This window comes from Parasteatoda tepidariorum, chromosome 4, assembly GCF_043381705.1.
Source record: "Parasteatoda tepidariorum isolate YZ-2023 chromosome 4, CAS_Ptep_4.0, whole genome shotgun sequence".
Taxonomy (NCBI): Eukaryota; Metazoa; Arthropoda; class Arachnida; order Araneae; family Theridiidae; genus Parasteatoda; species Parasteatoda tepidariorum.
The window spans coordinates 30,252,849-30,278,636 of record NC_092207.1 but is presented as its reverse complement, the minus strand read 5'-3'; the positions used below and the strand labels follow the sequence as shown (position 1 = coordinate 30,278,636).

Here is a 25,788-nt window from a genome sequence, read left to right as displayed (position 1 = left end):
CTTCATTTGTACTTTAAGGGTAATTATGTTCTTAAGAATAATGTTTCTCTTAGTATGCTAAAGTGAAGCTTCCATGAAAGAATTTTCTGAAAGGCTACATTTTCACTTCAAGGGCAATTTTGTACTTTAGAACAATGTATCTCGAAGTTTGCTAGAGTGAAAGTTCATCATTACCTATCAATGAATAAAAATCGACGAGAAATGTTTGGAATTTCTGGACAACAAGGTGAACTTGATAGATTTTTTCTCAGAAATATCTTATAAGATAAGCCAAACGATCTCCAACCCCTACACATCTCAACTCCAAAGTCACGATAAGATAGTAGAATAATCCATTTCAGACGATTATATTAAGGTACATAATAAAAAGAATCTTCTCTATGCCTTCCCGCCCGCCTTTTCCACCCTTTGATTCAACCTTGTTTCGTATTGAAATATACCTTGTTACAGAGCATGGCTGATAAATAGAAGGTATCAGGTCGGAGGTTTTTCCAAGGTTAGTTTCCAATGGAAAAGAATGATTAGCAAATTAAAGAAGAAAACAAAATGAAAAATAAAACTTGTAGCTCTCAAGGACAACCGGGTGCAATTTTGCGCCCGACCAATGTGAAGAAATGCGGTAATTCAAACGTGAGGCACGCGCTGTGTAACCTTTTCTTCTCTGTCTTTTCATTCTTCTTTCTTTTCCCATTTACATTCTTTATTTGTTTATTTCGTTTTGTAATTTTTCCATGTGCTTTCCCTGATCTTGACCTGTCAAAGACATTAAAAAAAAAAAGTAGTGTTAATAAAAAAAGAACCATAGCTTCTAGAAAGAAGGGTAACGGGATTTTGAATAAATGACAAGGAGAAAAACAAAATTGTCTCAAAGGTAATTATTGTGTATTTATTTATTTATTATTTTTTTTTAGAAAGCCGTATCCTTGACAGAGTGTGTGTATTTCATTATTTATAGCTCATTTTCTTTGTCCTTGGCGATTTTTATCTCGTTTCCTGAGCAAAGAGAACGTAATTCGTGCAATCATATGTTCGACAAATAATCGCCATTTTAACAAAGCATTCAGATACATTCTTTTAAGCGGTTTCTATCAACGCGAAGAATGTAATTTCTTTGTTCCAAATATGTTATCTCAACAATACAGTAAAATTTATTTTAAAGGATAATTGCGTAGGAGTTATTGTTTATGTCTTTGGTATGTGCGCATATTGATTTAGTATACACGCATTATTACGTGTATGTCACATTAATCAACTGCCAAAAGTTTAAAATGGATAGTAAAATTATGTTTAAATTAGTAGACATTTTTTTCTGTTAAATATTACTTCAATTTTCAGGGTGCGTAGCGTTTTTAAAAAGTGCTTAAAGGTGCTTATTTTCGATTTTCGTTTTCTAAAAGCTGCTTTTTTCTTTTGCTAAAAGCTGCTTCTGCTTTTTTCAGTGGGTGCTTTCTAAAAAGTGCTTAATTTTCCCTTTCTCAAAATGAAATTTTTCCTTTACTATGTTGATTTTCGCTTCGAATTATGCAAAAAGACACAGTTCACATTGTTCTATTCAACGTTTTCATATTAATTCAACCTCAATCTATTTCGGCGTACTGTCAGTCCGTAGCGTATGAAAACACCATTCGTTTTACATGAATCAAAATTTCATATTTTTTTGACAATTGTCAAAAACAATGCCAAAAGGTTTTTTTTTTTTCGACTTGACGGTTCAAACAAGATAAAACCGTCAATTGTCAAAAACTTTCCAACCATGCCTAATTAGGATATTTTTTAAAGTGCTCAAAAATATTTATTGAGTGCTTAAAAGGTGCTTATTTGTTGTTGAATAATTTGGCTATTCACTCTGATTTTAAAAATTAAAATTTTGAAATCTCTATCAGCTATATTATATTAATAAATTATAAATCACCATTTAAAAGTTAAATTAATCAGCATTATGTATTTTAAAATTTAATCAAAATAATATGATCACATAGTTTGAACAAAACTTAGTTAGAACAACTATCAATTTTAACCATTTCAAAAATCATTTGTATCGTTCGTTAATAAAACACTGGGTAAAAAAAGAGTTACTAGTTTAAACTATATATCAATTTTTTTTTNTTTTTTTTTTTTTTTTTTTTTTTTTTTTTTTTTTTTTTTTTTTGCGTTGAAAGGAAACCTGTTTAAAAATAAGAATGTAACGAAGCTAGAATAGGTTTTCTCAAAATTTAAACCTGTTTTTCACGTTACTTCATTCGTCAACAAATTATTGTCAAAAATGACAAAATGCAGCTTAAAAAAATTTAGATGATGCCTTTTTTTTTTAATCTAAGTTTTTTTCAATCGTCAAAATCTATGAATCCTGGACACTTATTGACTTTTTCAAACTGTTCGAAACATAACGTTTGCACTCAATGCGTTCTAATATTGCCAAAAGAAAGATTTCCTAAGGCTGCTGACTGAATATTTATTGCGCAACCAAATGGACCTGGAATTTTTTTCTGAAAATACAAAAAGTGCTTTTATCAACATAGCTGTAAAATTTAAAGACTTGGAAAAATTAATGTTATATAGTGTAATTAGCATTGTATGTTGTGTCCCCTAATTAATTCAGTATTTTAAAAAAATCTTTCCTAGAGAAATGTCGATTTTTTTTCAGAAATATTACTTGGAATCTCTTCTCCTCTAAATTTCTCAATTATTAATTGTGAGAAAATACAAATTTTACTTACAAAACATTAAAATAATATTAAAACTTTGATAAGAATATTAGGTCAAGTATCAGTATCATTAAACTTAATTGATTTTCAAATAGAAAATCGTGCTACATCGTTATGCATAAACGAGGTTATCGAGAGTTTCCGAAAATTTTAATAGAAAAATCGCTGGGAGAAATTTTATTTGTTAAGGTACATTTTTATAGAAACGTTGTAGGATAGAATTAGAATTATACACACACAAATAATGTGCATTGGTGGTCGCAAATATTTAACTATTTTTATGTTTATTCCATTTTTGCTGCCACACTATTAAAATCTTATAAGAGAACAAACCCTGTTTAAAAGAACAATGCAAATCAAGCTTTTTCAAGAAGGCAAAATATATTGATTTGCATAGTAAGTGAAAAAAAAGTTTTAGGGTATTGCATTGTGATAAAGCAGTGTTTCATCTTCAATGCCGAGAACAAAAAACCATTAAAATCCATTGTATTGAAAGTATTCTTTTTATAGACAACTATGTATGTAACTATTCTAAGTAAAAAAAAAAATGTTTTGAGAGAAAAAAAGAATCCGTATCTGAATATAAAAAGTAATACGATGATAGTAAACTGCATACATTTAAAAACTGAACCTTAAAACTCAAAATGAATTAATTGTATGCAGATTGTTATTGTTTCTTCGTCTGCGCCATTTACAAGAAAGCAATTACACTAAAACCAAAACAAAGTATACGCAACAAAATGATTAATGGCATAGCTTTAGCATCTTTTATAAACTGTTATTTCTAAGTGGTATTTTCGAATTTTTTTTTATTATTTTGTATAAAATAAAACCTCCACGGGTATTTTTATTCAAATCAAAATTAGATAGGAATCCAGCTGCGTTATAAATAATGGAAGAAAACATCTTTGTTTTGAAACAATTTTGATATTAATTTTTTTTTCTACTTGTTTTCTTATGTAGTTTTAAGAGTTCCCGGATTTTGAAGTTCGTGACCTTTTTAGGCTCTGCACAGCAGGTTCACTACATTGCTTTTAATCATTAAACCTGTTCGTATCCGGTCGGTTGAGTACTGGCTTTGAGCCTTTGTATCCTCACTTATCCCCCCCCCCCATGGAAATGTATAGAAAAGTTTTAATTCTACTATTAATGGGGAAGGGTAATGAAAATAAAAAATCATTCGTGATGAATGATATGGTAAAAGTTCAACTTGTTCTTTCTGCTTTTGTTTATCGTTATAGAATTTGGATTCCGCCCCCTCCCCTTAGACACAGGGTTCTATGTATTGGAACAATTTTAGCACTTAATAATATTTTAATTTTTTTTTTCTGTTGGTATCCCTTTACAAAGCGTTTGCCAGTTATAAAGTCTAAAAATATTTAAAAAATAATTGGCTAGTAAAAGCATGAAGAAAAGTTAAAATTTTAAAAAATAACGGGCTAGCAAAAGCATGAATGAAATAAACAAAACACATAGAGATAAACAATAAAATTAAAGCAGACGATAAAATTAGAAGACCTTTTTAGAATAACAGAAAGTTGTTGGTTTTTTTTAAAATATTAGTTTTGTTTTGGAATTTTAGTTTTCAGTTTTCATATAACCCGTTACGGATTTTTCTAGTTTGTTCTCTAATATTTTAACAATCCCGTTACGGGGACTTCATATTTGTTACTGTTTGTGAATAAAAGTTTTTTATAAGAAACAGAACTGTTATTTATATACGTAGCTTGATACGTTACACTGTGTAAAAATATAACTGCAGTTATCCTCATTGTTCAGAGTTTTTAATTAGAATGAAAAATTATCAGAAAGATAAGAAATCCAAAGCTTTTATTGCTCTTACTTATTAGCTGCAAATTTGAAGGGAAAAAAATGTAGATACAGAGCTAAAAAAATATTTTTTCGTAATAAATATAAGTTTGCAAATCACATTTCATTTAACACTAAATTTTTTGTTTGCATTAAAAGAACAGAAGAATATCTCTGCTACAGAATGTTTAAATTGTAAACCTATTGAACAACTTTTTCAAATTTTACATGGCTGTATCTTTCGACTATTGCATAGCCGTATCAAGTTTAGAAAAAGTGGATCATGGTAAATACAGAGAACTGGCCATTAAAATTGCTACAGAATGCAAAACAGCAAGCGTTCAGCGCTAGTCCTTCAATTCTATGCTTCCTCCCTATTTAGAGTGAATTGTTACCTTTCTTTTGCAGGTTTAGAAGTAGGAAACGCAACATCATAGCTTTTTTTTTTTTTTTTGGTGTAAGGGCCTTTGTCCGATATTTCCTACCCTGAAATTTTTCAAGTCCAAATTGTATGAAATTAGTAGACACCTCCGGGTAAAGAAAATTATTTTAACTACTGAAGAAAAATAAAGGAATAAATAATAATATTAAAAAAAATTGATACTAAGCTTGGAAAATGCAAAGCGTCGAAATGCTTTATAGGCATTTTGTTATTATAAAGGTAATATTTTACTATTGACCTTCCAAATTCTGAAATCTATAACGAATTCTGTTTGCTATATTCTTTTCAAGAAAAATACTGACTTGCATAATTTACCTTGCACCACCTAAGGCTCCTATACTATCAGAGCTGACCTATCAAGCAATATTGGAGCAAACAAGTTCGCAAGTTAAAGTTATGTTAGTATTAGCTATGTTATGTGCTTATGTTAGCTCTTTGATCCAAAAATAAATGATAAGTCGGCCTGTCTAATTCAGGGGCTCTAGCACCACCTGCAAAACATATGAAACAATTTACTGCCATAGAGAAGCAGTTTGGTATTTAAGGACAAGCGAGCACGCTTGGTGTTTTATAATCTATAGCAACTTATTGTTAGCTTACTTACTGGCCAGAACTGCATTTTCTAAGGTCCACTTTTCCTAAACCTGATAGAGCTACATAATAGTCGAAAATAAACTGTTGTATCATAAATTGTGACAAAACGCAAGCGAGTCGTATAAGTTAAAACGGTTAAAACTGAACGAAAAATTGAAAAAGTTCAATCGGTTTTAACCCTCATTTGGTAGTATAGTAAACATATTATTTGTATCTCTTTTTCAAGTAAACAAAAAATTTCCGTGTTAAATAAAATGTTTTAATAACAAACTTTTATTTATAATGGAAAATATTTTTAGAGTTGTAACGACTTTAAATTTTTTCACTTAAAATTTATTGAAAATATATCTTGAGAATTATTAATAATAAAGAATCATGTCTGGTGGAAATTATAAACTGCATCGTTCGAAAAGTTTGAAGTTGAACAGTTGATTACATAAGTCGGAACAGGTCGAAGTGTGCTTCACTGTCCTTGTTGTCACAATAACTAAATTATATCCTCTCAGAAACTTCAATGTTCTCTGAGTCACAGTATTTAAACTGTCTCACAAACTTTACTGTTTTCCGTGTCACAGTAACTATCTCTAAAACCCAATCTTTATCTGAGATTTCTGATTTTAAAATGACTCGACCGTCTCGGCACTGAAAATGCTTGCTGTAAGTTGTTAGAACGCCGATTTTTTTTTCTTCTTTCTCTTTTTCAACGCAATATTGATGTTTTTAATTTTCTTCTAAGCATTATCGCCTAAGGCATGATAAAAAGAACATTCATCAACTCTTAAACAACTTCTTACCCAACCCATCTTTATAAATCTTTTTACCTTTTCAAACACTCCTGTAAAAACCTTTGATTAAAAGTATAAAAAGGCATTCATTTTAAACACATCTTTTAACAGCACATAGACTTTTTCATACACCATGTGACTTCCAAATAAAAAAAAAACGAAAAAACATTATTCATATTCAGTGTTGCGTCAATCTTATTCCTTTTTTTATTGTGCGCATGCGCTATCTCATATCAGAACGACATTTTTTTGCTTGAGGCAGAAAACGAAAAAAAAAAAATTTAGATAAATAAAGAATCAAAAAAATATAGGTATATTTCGTTCCAAACCCTTGCGCTGTCTTATCTTTTCTTTTATGTGTAACTCATCTGCATATGCATTTTTTTTTATTTTTCATAAAAATTCTTTTCTTTCTATTTAAACAGTGTCTGGAAAAGACAACTTTCAATACTTTTCTATTTTCTTTCACTCTTCCATCTTTAATGCTCTATAAACGTTACTAGAATAAAAACTTAAAATAAATAAGTCACAACACTCTATGGTTAGTAAATTCGAAACACATGAATGCTCAAATACAAACTACTGCATAAAATGAATTAAATTAGTTAAGAAATATTGTTTACTTATCCTAATTCTGTTTTGTTGAATAAGGAATTGCGATGTTTAATCTATTAAAATTACACTAGCAAAAAGATTTGCTTCCAATAACAACGGTATCATTAATGAATAATATCTTACGCAAATAATATTATAGGTAGTCAGTCATATGTCATTTTAAACGTTTCGCATAATTTATGAAATCATTCAACCTAATATAACTGTTTTTTTCCTTAGGTAGAAAAATAATGAAATGATAGATAACAATTTAGAAAGACATTGTTTTCGTTTCCTGAAAGCACGTGCACAAATTAGTAATCCACATACATTTGTTATTTTATAACCGTCGTTGAACAGCCGACTCAATTTTTGGGTTTACCACTCCTAATGTTCAACTCAGTAGCCTTGTATTTTTGAACTCAATTCAGAAGACAAGGGAACTCCTGGATCAAGTATTGGGAGAAATTTTGCCTACATGGAGGACTTTTCGGTGGAACTAGACCGCATTTGCTTTACATGCAGAGGGAAACCACGAGAACCACCCACGGTTAGCCCGTCGGCAAAAAGGGACTCTAACCCATGATCCGTCTGCCACTGAGGATATTTTACGTCAGCACTGTGGTCGGTGCAAGCCGAAAGCGGATTCGTATCGAGCAGCCATCGCTGAGATTTGAACTCCGTTTAGCTCATTGGAAGGCGAATGCTCTATCCCCTAAGACATCGCGGCTGATATTTTTTATTTGAATAAACTACCACCATTAACAATTAAATAGTGTCTTTTTCTTCTTCTTTGGAATAACAAAATCCACGTTCAGAATATTTAACCGTGCAGACTACTATTTATTCTTTTTTTTAGTCCTCCGACTGAATAAAGTAGGTTTTAAAATAATTACCTTCAAAACAAAAATTGACGTGTTTCCGTGATTTTTAAAAATTACGCTACTTAAAAAGTTATCTAAGGCCTAAGTTATCTAAGTTGCCTAATGAACACATATTATATTTTCAATAAATTTTCGTTTAAAATGATGACAAGGGAAAGTCATTTTACGATAGTGATTAATAAAAACAATAATATTCAATCTATATGAGTTTACAACTTCTTATCAGAGAGAAGTCAAGGAAATTCGACTTATCCTCAGAATTTGAAAAATCCATGTTCGATTAACATTTCTTCCACGGACCGACTATCTTTTACCGACCACTGGTTTGCAGCATGGATGACCTACGCGTGGCATGAGGCACTGATGAGTGGCACCCAAAGATTTATCAAAAAATTATAAAGAAATTGAAAAAAAAATATATATATATATTATTTTAAAAAACTTCGTCAAAATCCATTTTAAAATAAAACTATTATACCTAATATTTATAGAATTTTGAAAATTTGTATCAAAAAGCAATTTTCCAAACATAAAAAAAAATATTAATATTAAGAAATATTAAATAAATTTTAACATCTATTAAAAAAAATTCTGTCATTTTGGATTTTTGTCAAACTAAAATATTCTTATATAAATACAAAGTGCCCTAAATTACTACTAATTATAAGTTGTTTTTTTTAAATAAATGTAGTTTTCTATAATCGCCAACATAAATATGTATTTTTTAAATGTAAGGTACTCCATGGATACTTTTTAAATACAAGTTACTCCCTTAATATATATTTTTAGAATATGAAGTGTTCTATTATCACCACAAGTAATATATATTTCTAAAATTTGAGGGGCCCCATCCATAATCATTACTTTTAAAATACAAGGTGTACCATTAATATATATTTTATGACCATTATATCTGATAAAAATAATTTGATTATTATATCTGATAATGGTTCTATGACCATTAATCTTCTTTTTCTTGGGCACTACAGCCTATGACAGGCCAAGGCCATCTTGATCTATTCTGTGCCATGGCCTTCCAGTTAGTTATTCCTATTATCTTTAGGTCCCTCTCAACTGCGTCCAGCCACCTAGTCGGTGGACGACACCTTTTTCTTGTACTTTCTGGTTAGAAAAAGTTACTTTTTTTTGCCGGGTTTTGGTCTTCAAATCTATAAAGGTGTCCCAGCCATCAAATGCAATTGGCCTTAATAACATGAACTAAGTCTGGTTGTTGATACTTTTTTATATGGCTCATGATTGCAAAGGGTGTGCCATTTGTTATTCTCATAGACTGTACCAAAAATTCTTCTAAGTATCCCGCTCTCAAAAATCAGCATTTTGTTCTCTTTTTTGATTAAGAGTCCAGCACTCACTACCATATAGGATCACAGGCCATGGGAGTGTTTTGTATATGTTAATTTTTGTCTTTTGTTTAAGAAATTTACTTTTTAGTTGGCATTTTAAACCAAAGTAGCATTTGTTCGCCATTGCTAAATGGCTATCGATTTCGGTATTTATGCCATTTTTACTGGTTACAGTAGTCCCAAGATATTTAAATTCAGCAACAGCTTCAAATTCATAATCATCAATATCTGATAACGAAATAAAAAATGCATGTTGTATATTTAATTTTAACATAAATGTTAATATTTTAAAAAAATAGCATTTTATGCGTTAATATTTTTCTTTTTTCGAGTTTAATTACTTCTAATGGGTTATGAAATACACCGATGATTTATCTAAACTATCAGTGAATTTATCATTTTTCTCGTTTTCTTGAGAAACAGGAAAACTACTCAATAACTACAAAGGGGTAAGTGACAACAAAAATGTATATTACAACATGAGATATACAGGACAAAAGGCTACTACAGCTACAACTACAACTACATTCTAAAAGCGTAGATGTCTCTTTTTTTTAACAAGATCTTTTTACAGTTACGGTTACTATTTAATTAACAATAAACGCTGCCATCTATCGGTGGTCCAACAAGTATTTCCACAATATTTGAATGTTCCAAAATAAGTTCTAATATTACTAACACAAAGGGGAAGAGATAAACAGACAGTATGCTGAAGTTATGTAACATAACGTTGCTGGGACAAGTTAATGTGCCATTGAAAATGACTCACGACTCAACAATTAACCGAGAAACTCAAGTATAAATCAGGCGTCGACGGTAAACACTTTCTTCACGCGTCACTTAATAGTCGTTTGCAAAACTATCATTAGGAATACAGTGTTACACTTTTTCAGAACAGATTCTTCTTTTTCTTAATGTTGCGTGTTACCATTAATATTTTTTTTTGTTCGATCACCGCTGCTGTGTTATGGAATTTGCAAGAAGAATAAGGAAAAGATATTATCCGAAATTTGTTTATGGAATGATCAAAAACTGAAAATGGCGATCGTAAATTTCCTATTCGAATGAGTTTGGAAAAATTTCAGGTTACGCGTCAATACACGCTGAGGAAGTAGGGGGAAATTCTGTTTTCATTAAAATGTCGGATTCAGTGATGGGTTTCAAATGTAAGATATATAACGATTGATAGTAACGATTATAGATAAAATAGATAGATAACGAATATAGATGGATGAAACTCACGTTTCTTAATATTTTCTAGGGTAAAAAAACAATAAAAATGTCTATTCTTTTGACGCTTTTAATAATTTTTATACAAACATAAATTGCCTCGTAATCAACGTCATAAAAATTTATATTAAAAAAAATATCAATAAAAAGGCATTTTTTTAAAAAAAATATATATTGCTGCTCGTTAAAGATAATGCTTAAATCCGTTTCTGATAAGACCGAAAAATTATCAAACGTCCCATAAAAAAACGACGATTTAAAAAGTAAATTAAAGAAAAACTGTTTACTTTATTTTGCTTCGGAAATAAAAATTTATTCTCACCAGATTGCGCAAAATTTCGTCAACAGAGGGCACTGCTAAATGAAATAACCATAATCTGCAGCAACAATCAAAATTAACAGATGCCGGTGCTGGTATTTTAATTGGTCTGAGATACATGAGAAAACACAGTAATATAAATTTTCTGTCTGCTGTGTCGTCTGTCGACGAACTGAAATGTTTGTCTTTTTTTGTTTAGTAAAAAAAATGCACTAGCTTTTAAATTTTTTTTTTTTTTTTTGGGTGCAGGAAGTATTTTTAGTTTTTATCACCGATTTAGTATGAAAAAAGTTTTCCACCTTCAATTTACATCTAAATGTATCTTTGAATAATTAATGAATTTTTATTTTGGACCAATACCGCTGAAAGAGATTAAGGTAAATGAAATAGCTAGAGCTGAAGATGAAGCACCAAAGACTAATAATGTTGTACTATGTGCAGTATTTTAACAATCTGTTCCCTAGACAAAGAATATAGAACTAATCCCCTCCATATTCTTGCTCTAATGCAGGGATGGGCAAACTACGGCCCGCGGGCCAACTGTGGCCCGCCGGAAGTTTTTATCCGGCCCGCGGATATAATTTTAATTTGCCGATCAGTGGCAATATACATAAACAATATACATCCATTTTCTTGTCAACTATTTAAAATTATTTCTGTTTTTTCTTTTTTAACAAAGTACTGATGACCTTTTTACTTTCTCTATTTTTGTTCTACAAAACATAAATTGATGGAAATAGTTAACACAGACAGCTTCAATTGGTAAAATGTTGAAAGCAGAAGTTCTTCATAGAATAGTCTTAGATTGGCTCTAACTAGCGTTTGTCTTTCTCGAGGAATCTAATATAGGTAAATTGTACTTCACATTTGGCAGACTACGCATTTTAAGATCCAACGAGCGGACAATCTAACAATCATCTGAAGCAGTTGTTTCTAAATATGCCAAAGTTTTACAAATCATTACCAAAAGCTAGTTTCCAAAATTTAATATTTCATGCCCAGAAAATCAGCTCTATGTTTGCTTAATATGTGAACAAGAGTTTTCAACTTTGAACCTTAGAAAGAATCATTTCAGAAGTGGACTAACAGAAAAGCATTTAGCCTTGTTCCGTAAAATAGGCACATCTCGCTTCGAACCTTAATATAAGGAACTTTTAAAAACGAAATCGCAATTTCATTCATCTCACTAAATATTTAAATTAAAACTTGTATATCGCTTTTTTTTTTAAAAAATTTTGAAAGTTTTATTTGTCCCACCAAACATATTTATTTCTCGATTTTTGGCCCTCGACCAAAAAAGTTTGCCCATCCCTGCTCTAATGCTTGCAAATTTCAAAGAGAGTGGAGAAACACCAGTATTTGGTAAGACCAAAGAAGTGAACATAGGCGAGACGCCGGATTTCGTTTTGTACAAGATGCATCAAATAATAAAAAAGGATCCCGCTTCCAAACTATTTTTTATAATAGTTTGCTCGATGTTTAAAATTTAATTATAAAAAGAGTAACTCATAACTATAAAATATAATACTTTTATTTTGGATTTTTTTTCCTAAATTTTTTTTTAAACAAATCGTGTGTCGATATAAGATATTAAAAAGGTTTACTAAAATGCTAGACAAAATTATTTTTAACAGTTTGGAATAAACTTTTACAAACGACTTATTAAAAAAAAAAAAAAAAGAGTTGTGCTGATGCAGTTTGCAAAATATTCAGTGCTCTCCATAACAATGTAATCCAAAATAAAATCTCAAAAAGTGTCCCAAAGTAACCTCACTTTGCGGATCATAACATAAGAATTTACAGTAAAATAACACAGCAAATGATGTAACAAGCGTAATTAATTATCAAAAAATTTGTTCTCTTCTTTGCTTTATAGTTTAGAAACATGCTTACGAATACAAATTTCATACTGAATAAAAATTTGGTACAACAAAATAATAAAAAATAAAATATATATATATTTTTATGACAGTGCTTTTTTTTATACATACTTTTTACAACATACTTTTTAAACTTTAGAAATATACGTATACAAATATATATCCTGATACAAATATACATTTTAACACTATGTGAAAATCTAATATATAATTTTCAACAGAATGATAAACAACCGTAAAGCAAAAATAATAATTAATTAACTAGAAAAGTCCATCAGTTTTATGTACTTCACAACATTTGTTTAATACTTAAGAAATAAGAATACTTTCTATATTCTCTGAGCGATTTCTTTATATAAAAGTAATTTTTGATAAAATGCGACATTTTAAAAAATTAATTTTGATATTAAATGACTAATCAACTTTCCCAAAAAGAAAGACTTCTGTTTAAATATAACAACGAGCTGAAGTTGATAAATTTTTAAAAAAATTTGAACCTTGAATCAAATTTTTATTTCTTAAAATTTTATTCTCGCTTTTGGGTATTCAGTAATGAAATATAAATAGTAATAGAATTACACGATATGTGATATACTATTTCGAATAAATAAAAAAATATTTTTTTAAGTTCTAAAAATTGCTTTAACTATTTTAAAAACAAAGAGCAGAACAAAATTTAAAAAAAGAAAAGTTTAAGAGAAGTCTTTTCTAAAAATTATTTTTTCAGACTTTATTGCAAAATGACATTCAAAACGCTGTCAAGGTCAAAGTGAAATGAAACACTGCTCAGTCCATTATTAGCCAGGTAAGGAACGCATAAGCGATTTTAAAAAAATAACAATAAAATAAAATAAAAAAATGGCAGCAAAAGGAAAATATAAAGATAAAATAAAAATGGCTGCGGAGGAAGAAAAAAAAAGAACAAAAAATAATAAATAAAATAACAGTTCATGATTACGAAGTGGAACCAACACAGCACCTGGCTTTTCCCCATCATTTTTTTATTTTATTTTTATTTGATTCATTCACCTTTTTCGTTTTCTTCCGAATTTAGTTCTTTTTTTTTCTTTTTTCTCTTTTCATTTTTTATTTTTCCCCTCTATATCTTTCATCCTGGGTTTATATCCATGACCTTTTCATGCATTCCAGTTTAACTCACAAAGATGCAGGAAGTTTTTGCGGAATTTTTTTTTCTACTCCAAAAATTCTCCCTCTCTTTCATCGTGATATGATGCACCCGTCTTCTTGTATAGCAATGTTATGCGCTTACGTTGATTTTTATTCTTCATCCTTCATCATATCATAACTACATTTCAAGGTCAAATAGGACAACAAAAATTCATCGCATGTTGCAACAAGACGACGAGTTTATTCCCTTCTTTCTTTATCTTTTGTTTTAATTTATTTTTTCCTCTCATTATTTATTGTTATTAGGTAATAAAGATTCTCAGCATGATTTATTTAAAATTCTTCATTACAAGAATATAAATATCCAGTAATAATAACATCATTGGATAGCAATGACAATTTTCTGTTTTTTAATAAAATGGACATTCCATTATCTGAGCACGAGTATTATCTGATAAGCAAAGAAAAAAAAAACGAATTACATTCTGTGTCTTAATATCTGGAATTATTTCAGTGTTTTGGTGAAATTTATGTAAATATGCTAAGTTTGAAACGTTATATGAAATTAAATTAATTATGAAAAGTAATTTCATAGCTTTTGTATTTTAAGGTCGTTCAAATATTACGTAAGCATTACGTCAATATTACGTAAATATTACGTAATTTAGGCAATTTTGGATCATCTTCCCTCTTATTGTTGGCAAAAATAAAGAAATCACCAACTCCATGTCATGTTTAGGTAATAAAGACGCGAAAGCTTCCCCTAAAGTTTTTTGCTTAAACTTCAACTTTCACTGTGGTAAACACATTTTAGGATTAAATTTAATAATGAAAGACGTAAATTTGCATAAAAAAATTTACTTTTATGTTTAATTTTATAAAATTTTGAGTATAATGCTCATTAGGAATGTTATGTGTTTTATCTTATTTTTTTCGGTAAAACTTGACATTTAAGACTCCTAGAAGAAATTTTTCCAGTTTTTTCTCTTACCAAATTTAACTTTTAAATTAAATTTGAAAATTTATAGAGCGAGTGGGCTTTAAGATGTTAAGTTAAGGATTGCTCATACCCTTCTTTCCCTTTTGTCAGTAAAAATAAGCAAATCTGAAACCCCTGAATGCTTACGTAATATCTAAACGGCCCTTCTCCTGGTTTTCCGGGGGAATTTTATTTTATTTATTTATTTATTTGTTATTCAAAGTGAAAACAAAATTAATTCTTTCATATTTTACTATCGATTTAATAAAGCTTATTTAAATCTGATTTTATCTACCGCATACATATATAAAAATTATAATTTATAAAGACTGTTTATAAAGATTTGCGCCATTTTCAAATTGGCACAGAAAGTGCTGGCTAAATATGAGATAAACTTGACTTTAACAGTCACGAATAACTGTTGCAAATTCACAGCAGTTTTGAAAACAGCATATTATTCGCAAAAAATCGTTAATGCAAGGTTTACGAACAAAGCCTACAAAAATCAGACTTTTAAAACATACTTTTTCCCGACACGATATTTAAAAGTTCGAACACTTTCGTATACAGTACATAAATTATTCGTTTTAGTAAAAGTTAAATTTAAAAAAATAAATAAATTGTCCTTCGCTTTATTACTTCCAAGAAACAATGCTTTGCCGTTTATGTTTTTTTATTTATCTGTTTAGTTATTTTTATTTTACCTTTTCGATCTTCACGTTTTGAAATAAAACCATTTAAAGTCTACATAAACTATGGTTTTCGAATAAAACTGATAATAAAATATAAAAAATCATAGCGGGGCCAAGATAAATAAAAATGACGTACGGGTTTTTGAATTAACGTCAAAATACGAGTTAGAGTATTGTAATGTGTCTCTTTGAAGGACATGTTCGACAATTTTTACAACTAGAATTCGAACAATTTCCGGTGGGAAACATCTTTCTTTCTTACTTTTACCTATCTTTCGTAAAATTACTTAAAAATCGAACACCACTGTTCATTAAAATTTATTGTTTCGATATTAACTAGTTATTTAAAAAAAATAGCTGTCATATCCCATTTTGTTTAGCTTATGAAGTTCCTACAAATACACTAATATACTATTTAAAGTAATATTTAAAGTTTCTTAATAAAAAAAAAAAAGTTGTTAGTTTAAGACATTTGGCTACAACAATTTAAAAATATTTCCTATTATTAGGTACCTTTTTGATTCTTAACAAATTGTATTCTCATCATTTCAAATAAAATAAAATGCATATTATGGTTGGTGATCCTGAATGCTTGATTTCTTTTAGAAGAATTCTAAAAATGAATTAATTCAGCTACCAGTTTTTTAAGTTTTTGAAAAAAGGTCGTGGGAACGATATTGCCCAATCCATAGCTGCTGGTGTTTGCGGCAATACTATGATGAATGCATAGATAGCACCTTTTGAACTTTTTAAGGAAGTATTTTCTTAGTGGCACTGAAATAACAAAAAAATTCACAATGGTAAGTTGATATTCTTTTAATTTTCTTTTATCATATAAAATGATTTTCCGCCAAATAAGTTCAAATTGTCTATTTGTTGGCGAAATAGTATAAAAGTTAGCAACTATGAGAGTACGTTGGAATCATTTCCTTGTATAACCAAAGCAACAATTTTACCTTGGTCCCAGTTGGGCTCAAAATTGGCTCATTGTGGGTCCCACTACGAATATGCACCGAGGGGCCAATAGTGGGATGTTTAGATTTTTTAATATTGTTCCTAGCATGGCCTACATTGGCCTATTTACAACCTTTTGGCTAAATAATGGATGCAAAATATCGGGTGAATCTGGCAATTCTATATCGGTCCAATATCGGAAAAATAACGGCCCTTTGAACCCTTTTGAACCAAGATTCATAAATATTGGTCCAATAAGGGTCTATAAAGTCAAAAAATATTAAAAAAATAATTGGCTAGCAAAAGCATGAATAAAAGTAAAAATATTAAAAAAGTAACTGGCTAGTAAAAGCATGAATAAAATAAACTAAACACATAAAGAGATAAACAATAAAATAAAAGCAGACGATAAAATAGGAAGACCTTTTTTAGAACAACAGAAAGTTGTTGGTTTTTTTAGAGATTGGTTTTGTTTTGGAATTTGAGTTTTCATATTACCCGTTACGGGTTTTTCTAGTTTGTTTTATAATATTTTAACTATCCCGTTATACGGGTACTTCATATTTGTTACTGTTTGTGAATAAAAGTTTTTTATAAGAAACAGAACTGTTGTTTAGATAGCTTGATGCGTTACAGGCCCAAGTTATTTTGCTGGTAGGAAAGTTAAATCGATTTTACATCATATATGTTGTTTTTGTTTTTTTAAATCGAACCCTCGTCTAAACCAAAATGCGACAGGTATGTATGTTACTAATTTATTTAAATTTGATTAATTTGAAATGATATAAATAAACAAGGATTTTTAATAAATTTTAATTTCACAACTTTTCCCAAAAGATCGCTTAACATAAAGGTATTTTAACACAGTATCCAAGTGTTTAGAATGCATCACGCATTAAATCTCTTAGATTGGAGAGCTGATAATTAATAAAATGCGGTTAAAGAGACAGTTAAAAAAATAAAAACTCCCGAAAAATATCACGATGCTTTATAATCTGTCTCATTTCCACTCGTTACGCAATAATCATGGGAAGTTAGGGTTACGAAAAGATGAAATTCAACTAACCTTGACGTTCGAAATGTTTAGGAAGTAGACTTGCCTTACCTTATTGATATGCAGGATAGTTAGCCATGGATAACTTCTAAATCTAAACCATTCTTTGTTGAGAATGGTTCAGTAGTAGGAATATTTAGACAATGGAATAAGTCTCTTTAAATAATATAACCTCGTATGAGTGTGGATATGTATTGTCCGTACATGTTACTTTCGTAAGAGAGAGCAAAAAGGTGTCAAAAAGTTGTTATAGAATTCGAATATTTTAAAGTGAGAATATATTCGCGTCATCGTCTTACATTTTAGATTGTTCCATGAGACAAAGGAAGGTGTAGAAACGTTTTCGTAGAATTCGAATATTTAAAATTGAAAATAGATTCGTTTAAAAGCTACATTTTTAGTTTTTTATTCTAACATAAACTCGTAAAAAATATATATATGTAAAATATATACACATGTAGTCGGACAGAGCAGGAAAACAGACACAGGACTTTAATGAAAGCAAATTAATTTTGTTTGATCATTTTCAAATGGATGACGAGCGAAAAGTGTAATTTACTCTATCGACGATTTTCTTTCTAGAAGGGAAAATCTTGCAAAAAATCCGAAAATGTCTCTGTTTAGGGAAAAGAGGGAAATCTTAGAAATGACTATTGGTTTATTAAATAGGTTGCGCGATTCCCACAAAGAGTAAAGGGAAAAACGTCTTTACTTTTAATGAATGCATACTTGAGCCAAAAATTGATTTAAGGACAGGGTGAGAATTTAAAAGTGTGAGAAAGTGTTTTGATTGGAATAATAAATTAGGAATTGTTTTACAGAAAAGAACTAACATAAAAAGATTAATAGAAGCTTTTTATGTTACATATTTATAAAAAAATCAAGAAAATATTTAGAAAATGAAAAAAAAAAGCATAATAATGAGAAATGTAAAAATGGTAGTAAGCACGTCAGAGTTTTAAAAAAAAATCCACTGAGTCAATCAGCAATCAGCTACGTGTTTCTGACCGAGCTCTGTAGGTAAAACGTATCTATGCGCTAATTTTTATGCATTATTAAAATTTAAACAGAAAAATTGATTCTTACGTTACCTGTGAACGTTAAGATGCATTTATTCTAACAAAAATACAGAACTGTTTGTTTGTAAAACCTATTCGCTTTTACCATTTCATTTCTTTCCAATTTATAGCTCGAATGGTTTTAACTATTCGTTGAAAGGGAAAAAATAATTTCGTTTTTTTTTTTTTTTGATTATATGCGAATAGTGTTTCATGGAACATCATTTGCGTCCCATAAACTGTAGTTCCCAATGATTTCCTTTTTTGAAAACAATTTATAAAATATGAAAAAAGGTAACTTGCAATTTGTATACCAACACAATTATTTTTAAAAATTAAATACTTATTGTCTGTTTTCAAAAGTAAAACTGAAAACAAATGCCATTTTTCAGACATAAAGCAGACTACATAGTTTCCTAAAAACTGCACAAATACAATCTCATTAGTTCACATGTTAAAAATGCCCATACAAATATACATTATAATAATCTTTACGAGTTTATAAATTTTCTCAGAAACCAAATACAATTCGCCTTAAATAATCGAGCTTTTTGAAATTGTAAGAATGAAATTTTCCTTTTCAATCATTAAAAATATTTCTCCATTTTAAAATGTGCCGCATGCCGCATACACACAATTACTTTAAAGGATTAAACAAATGGAAAACTTAGAATTTAAATTTTTATCCCCCTTAATGAGATTGTATTTCCTCATTAAGGATTTTATTTCATCGAATTCTTCCGTAATCACTTCCAATTTTCGATGAACATTTAAATAATTAGTTGAATTTTCCCAATTTAAATTAAATTTGGAAGGTATTTGAAGTGTTTAGTCTTTCACAATGGAAATTAATTTTAACTTATTTCGATAGATCAAAGCATTTTAAGAAAAATGCTATCGCTGAGTTTAAAAAGATTTTTCGAATTCTTAGTTTATCCTTTAATGAATAGTTACTGCTATCGAAATATTTTTTCTACTTCAATAATTAAAAAGCTTTCTAATAGTTAGGATGTAACATTTATTTTCAGAAACTATTTCGCTATTACTTTTTTTTTAATATTTCTATTCCAATATATCGATCTTCTATTACATATTACAGTGCTGCCAACTGGTATGATTGTTGGAAAATATATTATTAGGTGTTATTATAATCTAACTATATATAAAAATCCAATGATGGTGTCGCACCAGCCAATGAAATCTAAGGTATCACGTGACAGTATGAAAGAAGTAGCCAATCCAAGCGAGGATGCAGTTTTAAGCCAATCAGAAAAGAGAACGCATTCGCGTCAAAGCTTTTTGTTGATTTACTTTGAGTGGGTTTTTGCTGATTACATCTCATCTTATCTTATCATTCTTATGCCTATCCAGTGATTGATATCTTTTAATGTTTACATTTTTGTTGTTTGCTATTATAAAGCTTACTGAGGCTTGCTTACCTTAAAATGGTTAAATTTTAAATCACATTTATTTATTCAACTCATTTCAATCATTTGGAATTTCAGTATAATGTCTGACAGGACAGATCGCGATCGAGAATATCGCAGACAGCGGAGATTGGATCCCACGTTTCGTCAAAATGAACAAGAGCGTCGAAGAATAAATCGACAAAATAATCGAGAGCTTACTAATGCCCGCCAAAGAGAAAATCGAAGTAGGGCAGCTAATCGTCTTCGAGAAATAGATGAAAATCAGTATTTAGGAGAATCGTACAGTCGTACTTATGCTCTGCCGCGCATTTATATCCTTATATAAATGTATTAAAATTTGTTTGCGAAGCAAACAAAAAAGAATTGCGTAGCAATTCTCGGGGGTTGGCGAACGGTAGCGAGCAGGGGGCGGAGCCCCCTAGTAATAACTAAAATATGGATAATTTTCTAAAATTTATTATTTGCCAACACTTAAAAGCATAAATGGTTAATTTATCTTATATACGTAAATGTTTGAATTAGTGGGTTATAATTTTTTAGCATTAGTTAACAGTTTGTTTTTCTAAATTTTAAAACTAAGATTTGTCTGCATACATGAAAACGTAAATAGTTGCTGCTAATAAGACACATTTTTCTGAACGACCCTACAAATTTACAGCCTTGATAATGTGTAAAAATATTTCAGGCTTACGTATTAGATACTAAATATTCAGGTACTAACTATCATATGGTAACGAACGTTTTCAAAATGGTAGAATGAAAATCCCGATTTTTTCCCCCTGAAAACAATATCTTAGTTACTGAAAATGTTGCATAATGTTCTTTGATGAGGTCATTTTAAAAGCTTAACTCCAAAAACTCAAACTGATGTTATGTCGAAAAGTTTTCTTATTAACCACCAGGATGCGCTACTGAGATTTCAAACTTAGCCTCTAGCCTGCACAGAGGCTGGTTGGTTACATAACGCATTTAAAGCGGCTACAATCTTTGATTATTAGTACTTTAGTATAAATACCATTTTTATAACTAGTAAATAAAAATATATATAAGTTAGAATTAGAAACACAACAAAATGGGTATTGCTTAACAACTTTGTTAACGAAATAATAGATTAAAATCGAATATATTCACTTCACATTGTTCTATTCAACGTTTTCACAATTAATTCAACCCCAATCTATTTCGGCGTATTGTCAGTCCATAGCGTATGAAAACGCCATTCGTTTTACATGATTCAAAATTTCATAATTTTTGACAATTGTCAAAAACAATGCCAAAAGGTTTTTTTTTTTTTTTTGACATGACGGTTAAAACAAAATAAAACTGTCAATTGTCAAAAACTTTCCAACCCTGCCTAATTATGATATTTTTTTAAAGTGCTTAAAAATATTTTTCGAGCGCTTGAAAAGTGCTTAAAAGGTGCTTTTTTTTTTAATAATTTGGGTACGCACCCTGATTAAGATGCTAGTCTTGTTCAGTTTAATTTGAATTGTTTGATTGATTCGACGGAAATATTCCAGCCAAAAGCAACATTGTATGAAAGATAAAAATAAAAAAAAGAGAGAGACTATAAAGCAATTTGATTAATCTGACAAGATTACACTGCTAGAACAATAGTTTAAAAATGCATATATAGCTGCAACGTCTATACAGGAATAAAAGTTGAAAACACAAGAAATTTGATTCCTACTGTATGCTCTAAGCTTACACAGTTAATGAAGCATTTAATAAAGTAATAATGAACATTAATAACATGTAATAATTAGAACATTTAATAATTTGTAATAATTAGGATTCTAGACTCGTACAGTTGAACTTGGAATGGCAGCAGTGGTTAAACAATGCTTCAAGGAAGCATCCATGCCAACAGCAGCATTCTCAGTTACAAATGACAAAGAGAAGAAGGAATATATTTTTCTGTATACTTTGTAACATTTTAAAATACAAGATCAATGCTGGAACAATGGGTTATTATGATTTTCATAACTGCTAAATAAAGTAAGTTTAGAACGCGAGAATTGCGCCATTTTCTTTTTGTTCATAATACATGCCCTGAACAATGTTAATGAAAGATCAAACAACGATCGAATCTATTGTAATTAGAATTCCAGCCTCGTTCAGTTAAACTTGAATTGCCAGCAGTTGTTTAACATTTCGGGCGGAAGTACCCTTGCCTATGCCTGCAGCAATATTTGAAGTGACAGATGAATAAGAGACGGGGAAATTTCTTTTCTATATATACTGCAACAATTTTAAGAAACAAGATGCATAAATATTGTTAAAATGCTGAAAAATATTATTAAAATAAGTTTTAAAATTGTCAAATAAAATGTTTTATTATTATTATTCGTGCAGTATTCCCTGAACTTTGATAAGGAAACATCGACTAAAGATCGAATTTATTATAATTCGAATTCTAGTCACGTTCAGTTAAAGATGAATTACCAGTAATGGTTAAATCATTAGACGGAAGACAGAGTCTATAGCCTGCAACATTTGCAGTGACAAATGAAAAAGGGACTAGGAGATATATTTTCTGTATTTTTCATTATTTTGAAACATTTTTTAATATACAAGATCAATGCTAGGACAATAGTTTGAAATGATTATTCTGACTCGCAAATAAAAAAATGAAAGTTGGAAACGCGATGATTGTGCCACTTTCTTTTATTCATACTGCAAGCATTGTTAATGAAACTTCGAACAAAAGCTCGAATCTATAAATAAATAAAAAAATAAAAGTTGGAAACGTGAGGATTGTGCCATTTTTTTAAAAATTCATACTGTATGCTTTTAATTCTGCTAATGAAACATTGAACAAAGATCGAATCTATTATGATTAGAATTCCAGTCTTGATCAGTTATTGCCAGCAGTGATTAAACAATACGACGGAAGTATCCATGCCTGCAGCAACTTTTGCAGAGCGAATGAATAAGAGACGGGGAGAGTATATATTTTCGATTATATTTTGTAACATTTCCACGCAAAAAATAAGACCACTGGCTGCTGGAACATCTGTTGAGTGTTTAGAAGTTGTTGACAACAGAAAGCAGAATCGAATACTCACAGATTATACAACCGGACTTCCTGTAAATAATAATAGCTTTACAACAAGCATGACGTAGGCTAAATTTTGATATCTTTAGAACATGAATTAATTTTAAACTTCTTTGTTTTCTATCATCTATAAATCAAATTCGAACAAAAATGTGAGTAAACATTTCAAATGTAAGTAAAGTAGAATAATATTGTTCCGAGGAGTTGGTTATCTTTATTTGAAACCCAATTTCGTCTATTTGAACTATTTATATTTCTAACTTAACTATTCGTTTTTGTTCGTTAAGTTAGTTCTTTCATCCGTATCGCCCAAACAAAACATCCTTTTGGTAATGTTTACAAAACCATATTTAATGAGAGGGTTGCAGGAAACGGAAAAATTTGGTGTTCTATTTTGTTAAGATTCGTGTGCATTTTCAAAGAAGCAAAGGAAAAACCTCTTATGAAAAAGAAAATTTCAATTCTACTGTTCGGGTTTTTAATAATCACTGAAAAGATAAAAATAATGAGAATTTAAAAAAAATGAGCAAATATGTAGTCTGACGGCTTATGGTAACGGCTGAGAAAAATATTTACGTTTAGGTTATAATGATTATTTTTTTAGCCGGCAATATCTAGATATTTCTAAAAACATTCCATGTATAATCTGTTTTAAATCGCATTTGTGATCTAAGTTTAAAAAAAGAAAATTGAGGTTATTCTATTCTAATTATAGGTATTTTTAATTGCATGTTAAAAAAACATGCAATTAAACAGTGTTTTTATTTGAACTTTTAATATTCATTTAAGACAAATATTTTACGTATCTTTTATTAAATATTATATTATACTAATTATTATATTTATAAATATTTAGCCTAAAATAACTTTTTCGCCATCTGAAGAACTATTTTTATAAATGTTTTGACCTCGCTACAATTATTTATAACTGTTATGAGATAAAGTCCAGTTCAAGCAGCGCCCTCTATGATCATTATGAGAATGACGAGAAATGTCAACAATATGAAGAAGAGCCACAGTTTTTTGCGTCGTATTTGATGATATAATTGTAGAACAATATAATCTTTTTGATAGAATAATTTTGTCAACAAAACAGTTTTAAACCGTCAAATATACGGAGATGGCTCGGAAAAAAACTGGTATTTTTTAGAATGAATACTTTTTTAAATATGTTGAAAAAAAATTAGATCAGAAAACGCTTTTTATTTTCACAAAACTGCAGCTTTCCTTCACATTTGTGCTTCACGCCATTTTCAGAGATAGCATAGAGGGCGCTGGCATAAGATAAGCTAACCTTGACGTAGCAGTCATGAATAAACTATTGCAAACTCACGGCTGTTGTGAAAATAACTAATATTTTACAAAAAAGCGTCATATTAAGCGACACTTGAGCCTTTGAAAAATGTTACGCCCCAGCCTTTGAAAAATACCTTTAAAAAAATCTTCATTCTTATAAGTTAAACTTTTATAAAGTTCTTTTTTTTTTTTGGTCACTGTAATATGCTGAGAACAGAAATCATTATGAACAAGTCACAGTAATCTGTCTGCAAAAATTTTGCATTGCATTTTAATGATAGCATCTGGTCTTAACCTTAACTAACATTAAGTATCAGTTACACTTCAAAGTATATACTATTAAATTTTAAAAAAAAGTTCACTCAATATACAATGTCACGAACGCGTAATGTACTTGGCGCAACATTAGATGATGCCACAAATGACCTAATATTAGATTTTAAAAAAAAATTATAATGTACCAAGAAAATATAGTTCGTGGCAGGGGGGATATTTTTCCAGTCCTCACCAAGCGGTTAAGGTCAAAGTTACCCTTCAATAACGTGATGGTACTTATCGTCTACCGACCTCATTTCCATCCCATTTTCTATTTTTTTTATTTCATATATTCTTTGGGTTATTATGAAATTTTTATTTTTATTTTATTATCTTTAACAGACTGGTTCGTATCAGGCTCTATGAATCCATACACTCACGCAGTTCCTGGTTTTGTCTACTGGAAAGAAGAAGAAAAAAATCCAATAACGAAGCAGCAACAACAAGAAAAAAAAATGGCGTCGTCATAATAGCAATCCATTGTTTCTACATTCTGACTGCTCTTTCTTGTTTATATATTTCGTTTTTTTTTCTTCCAGCGATTGTTATCGTTTCTAATATATGGAAGAGGATGATGGAACAAGTTGAAACCCGTTCTTGCAGAGTACTTTAGAAGCGGTCAATCCAAAAAGAATAAAAAAAAGATACCTATTCTGTTGCCGTGGGCTTAGCAACTACGACCTTAATCGCAACTAGTGCTACCAGATTTTCGAGTGCGCAAATAATAATAATAATAAAACCAGCTTTCATCTTCTTTGTCTGGCTGTTCGTGTAAGCTACAGTAATTAAAAAAAGAAAAACTTTATTATTACATGGCACGGGAATTAATTTCGTTCGAATAGAACAGAATCGTCATCGTAAAATCATTTTTTATGGCAACGTGTTCGTAATTTGTTTTGGATAATAATTTTTATGATTGTTCTTAATGCAACATTAATTTAAGAGTTTTTAATAGTTGAAACTTGGTTTACTTACTCAGAAAACTTTTTCAATCATTGCTTTATCTCAAAATTTGTTTCATCAATGATCATTTATTACACAGTTCTCGCGGATTTTCGAGAAACATAATTGACAGGCTTAGTGATGACGCAGATCATGACGTCGACTGTCGTCCCCTCCCTCCCTCAGCATTCCAAACTTTGTCTTGTACATAAAGTGATATATGTTTCTTGTCCAATTTTTATAGCTAAATAGTTCATTAAACTATATGAATGGGCT

At 29.7% G+C, this 25,788-nt stretch overlaps 1 long non-coding RNA gene across 1 annotated transcript; it reads left to right on the top strand.

Annotated features, from left to right (window-relative positions):
- Window positions 1-375: 375 nt before the first annotated feature.
- LOC122269732 (uncharacterized) lies at window positions 376-25,788 on the top strand. The gene is made up of 2 exons (XR_006225358.2): window positions 376-871; window positions 24,913-25,788. It is a non-coding gene; the product is annotated as an uncharacterized lncRNA (long non-coding RNA).